The following is a 4752-nucleotide window of genomic DNA, read 5'->3' as shown; positions in this document are numbered from 1 at the left end:
GTAGAACTTATTGGAGACTTCATATCTCTCAATCCAGGCATTTGCTTGAAATATTAACTTCAACTCCTGGAACATATCATATGCTCCATGACTTTCAAAACGTCTTTGAAGTCCCGGTTCTAAGTTGTAAAGCATGGCATACTGAACTATCGAGTAGTCCTTAACACGCGTCTGCCAGGCATTCACAATATCCGCAGTTGCTGGCGCGGGTGGTACACCTAGCGGTGCTTTCAGGACATAATTCTTCTGTGCAGCAAAGAGGATAATCCTCAAGTTATGGACCCAGTCCGTGTACTTTCTACCATCATCTTTCAACTTAGATTTCTCTAGGAACACATTAAAATTCAATGGAACAGTAGCATGGGCCATTTATCTACAACAACATAGACATGCAAAATACTATCATGTACTATGTTCATGATAAATTAAAGTTCAATTAATCATATTACTTAAGAACTCCCACTTAGATAGACATCCCTCTAATCATCTAAGTGATCATGTGATCCATATCAACTAAACCATGTCCGATCATCACGTGAGATGAAGTAGTTTTCAATGGTGAACATCACTATGTTGATCATATCTACTATATGATTCATGCTTGACCTTTCGGTCTCAGTGTTCCGAGGCCATATCTGCATATGCTAGGCTCGTCAAGTTTAACCCGAGTATTCCGCGTGTGCAAAAACTGGCTTGCACCCGTTGTATGTGAACGTAGAGCTTATCACACCCGATCATCACGTGGTGTCTCGGCATGACGAACTGTAGCAACGGTGCAACTTAGGGAGAACACTTGTACCTTGAAATTTAGTGAGAGATCATCTTATAATGCTACCGCCGTACTAAGCAAAATAAGATGTATAAAGGATAAACATCACATGCAATCAAAATAAGTGATATGATATGGCCATCATCATCTTGTCCCTTTGATCTCCATCTCCAAAGCACCATCATGATCACCATCGTCACCGGCTTGACACCTTGATCTCCATCGAAGCATCATTGTCATCTCGCCAACTATTGCTTCTACGACTATCGCTACCGCTTAGTGATAAAGTAAAGCAATTACATGGCAATTGCATTTCATACAATAAAGCGACAACCATGTGTCTCCTGCCAGTTGTCGATAACTGTTACAAAACATGATCATCTAATAAAACAATTATATATCATCACATCTTGACAATAACACATCACAGCAATCCCTGAAAAAACAAGTTAGATGTCCTCTACTTTGTTGTTGCATGTTTTATGTGGCTACTATGGGCTTCTAGCAAGAACCGTTCCTACGCATCAAAACCACAACGATTTTTCGTCAAGTGTGATATTTTAACCTTCAACATGGACTGGGCTTAGTCACACTCAATTCAACTAAAGTTGGAGAAACAGACACCCACTAGCCACCTGTGTGCAAAGCACGTCGGTAGAACCAGTCTCATGAATGCGGTCATGTAATGTCGGTGAGGGAGTCCCGGATTAGGGGGTGTCCGGATAGCCGGACTATACCTTCGGCTGGACTCCTGGACTATGAAGATACAAGATTGAAGACTTTGTCCCGTGTCCGGAAGGGACTTTCCTTGGCGTGGAAGGCAAGCTTGGCGATACGGATATGTAGATCTCCTACAATTGTAACCAACTCTGTGTAACCCTAGCCCTCTCCGGTGTCCATATAAACCAGAGGGTCTTAGTCCGTAGGACGAACAACAATCATACCATAGGCTAGCTTCTAGGGTTTAGCCTCTCTGATCTCGTGGTAGATCTACTCTTGTACTACCCATATCATCAATTTTAATCAAGCGGGACGTAGGGTTTTACCTCCATCAAGAGGGCCCGAACCCGGGTAAAACATCATGTCCCCTGCCTCCTGTTACCATCCGGCCTAGACGCACAGTTCGGGACCCGCTACCCGAGATCCGCCAGTTTTGACACCAACATTGGTGCTTTCACTGAGAGTTCCTCTATGTCATCACTTTTAGGCCCGATGGCCTCTTCGATCATCAACAATGATGCGATCCAGGGTGAGACTTTTCTCCACGGACAGATCTTCATATTCGGCGGCTTTGTAGTGCGGGCCAATTCGCTTGGTCATCTGGAGCAGATTGAAAGCTACGCCCCTGGCCATCAGGTCAGATTTGGAAGTTTGAACTACACGCCCGACATCCGCGGAGACTTGATCTTCGACGGATTTGAGCCACAGTCGAGCGCGCCGCACTGTCACGATGGGCATGATCTAGCTCTGCCGCCGAACAGTGCCCTAGAGGCCGCACCTATGTCCGCTCCGGCCCCTAGCTCGGAGCCGATCACACAAATCAAGGATGGGTGGTTAGACACCGCCTCGGGGGCTGCAATCTCTACGGCGATCGAGCCGAACACCAGTCCTATCCTCTGCAAAGCCAGTGACTCCAAGGAGCCGGACTCCTCTCCTGACTCCGAGCCCTCCGCGCCCCTACCGATCGAACCCGATTGGGCGCCGATCATCGAGTTCACCGCCGCGAACATCTTTCAGCACTCGCCCTTCGGCGATATTCTGAATTCACTAAAGTTCTCTCTCTTTATCAGGAGAGCCCTAGCCGGACTATGGTCAGCAAGATTGGGATGCGGATGATGAAGAAATTCAAAGCATACCCACCACCCACTTCATAGCCACTTTCGACGATTTAACCGACATGCTCGACTTCGACTCCGAAGACATCGACGGTATGGATGCCGATGTAGGAGACGATCAAGAACCAGCGCCTATAGGGCACTGGAAAGCCACCTCGTCATATGATATATAGATGGTGGACACCCCAAAAGAAGGCAATGGCGATGGAATAGCGGAGGATGACCCCTCCAAGAAGCAGCCTAAGCGCCGGCGTCAGCAGCGCCGCTCTAAATCCCGCCAAAGCAAAAATGGTGATTCCGGCATGGGAGATAATAACACCCCGGACAGTGCCGAAAACAACCACCTCCAGCAAGATTCAGCACAGGAGGATAGAGAAGCCAGCCCTCATGAGAGAGCGGCAGACAGAGAGATCGAGGACGATAATTATATGCCTCCCTCCGAAGACGAGGCAAGCCTCGACGACGACGAATTTGTCATGCCGGAGGATCCCGTCGAACAAGAGCGTTTCAAGCACAGGCCTATGGCCACGGCGAGCAGCCTCAAGAAAAAATAGCAACAGCTTAGAGCTGATCAAGATTTGCTAGCCGACAGATGGACTGAAGTCCTTGCGGCCGAAGAGTATGAACTCGAACGCCCCTCCAAGAGCTACCCAAAGCGCAAGTTGCTACCCTAATTAGAGGAGGAAGCACCTAAACCTACATCACTAGCGCATGATGCGACCGACCGGCCACCCCGTGGCCGCGACAGAGAGGCTTCTCGGCCCTCCACTCAAGCCGCACCCCGGCGCCGCTCAAAATATACCAAGGCATGGGAAAATGCGCCAGACCTGGGAGATATATTGGAGGAAAAGGCAAGGCAAACAAGATCGATCTATGGATCACGTGGGCGCCCCACAGCACGAGACGGTACTCGTCACGCCGGATACAGTAAATCCGGTCGGTCCGCTCGTTTGAGATGCGTCGTGATATAGCCCAATACAGAGGCGCCGCACACCCACTATGCTTGACAGATGAAGTAATGGATCATCAAATCCCCGAGGGTTTCAAACCCGTGAACATCGAATCATACGATGGCACAACAGATCCTGCGGTATGGATCAAGGACTATCTCCTTCATATCCACATGGCCCGCGGTGATGACCTACATGCCATCAAATACCTCCCACTCAAGCTTAATGGACCAGCTCGGCATTGGCTTAACAGCTTTCCAGCAGAATCAATTGGTTGTTGGGAGGACCTGGAAGCCGCATTCCCCGACAATTTCTAGGGCACTTATGTGCGACCACCAGACGCCGATGACCTAAGCCACATAATTCAGCGGCCAGAGGAATCGGCCAGACAATTCTGGACACGGTTCCTAACCAAGAAAAATCAAATCGTCGACTATCCGGACGCAGAGGCCCTAGCAGCCTTCAAGCATAACATCCGCGACGAGTGGCTTGCACGGCACCTAGGACAGCAAAAGCCAAAATCTATGGCAGCCCTCACGACACTTATGACCCGCTTTTGCGCGGGAGAAGATAGCTGGCTAGCTCGCAGCAATAACATGACCAAGAGCCCTGGTAATTCGGATACCAAGGACAGCAGTGGCAGGTCGTGTCGCAACAAGCAAAAGCACCGCATTAACGGCGACTATGCTAAGGATACGTCAGTTAATGCCGGATTCAAAGGCTCTAAACCCGGTCAACGGAAAAAGCCATTCAAAAGAAATACTCAGGGCCCGTCCAGTTTGGACCGAATACTCGACCGCTCATGCCAGATACATGGCACCTCCGAAAAACCAGCCAATCGCAACAACAGGGATTGTTGGGTGTTCAAGCAGGCATGGAAGTTAAATGCCGAAAGCAGAGACAAGGGGATGCATAGCGATGACTAGGAGGAGCCCCGGCCTCCGAACAACAGTGGACAGAAAGGTTTTCCCCCACAAGTGCGGACGGTGAACATGATATACGCAACCCACGTCCCCAAGAGGGAGCAGAAGCGTGCGCTAAGGGACGTATACGCGATGGAGCCAGTCACCCCAAAGTTCAACCCATGGTCTTCTTGCCCGATCACTTTTGATCGAAGCAACCACCCCACTAGCATCCGTCATGGCGGAATCGCCGCATTGGTTCTAGACCCAATTAGTGACGGATTTCACCTCACTAG

Source organism: Triticum aestivum, chromosome 7A (genome assembly GCF_018294505.1).
Source record: "Triticum aestivum cultivar Chinese Spring chromosome 7A, IWGSC CS RefSeq v2.1, whole genome shotgun sequence".
Taxonomy (NCBI): Eukaryota; Viridiplantae; Streptophyta; class Magnoliopsida; order Poales; family Poaceae; genus Triticum; species Triticum aestivum.
Note: the sequence above shows the minus strand (reverse complement) of the source record.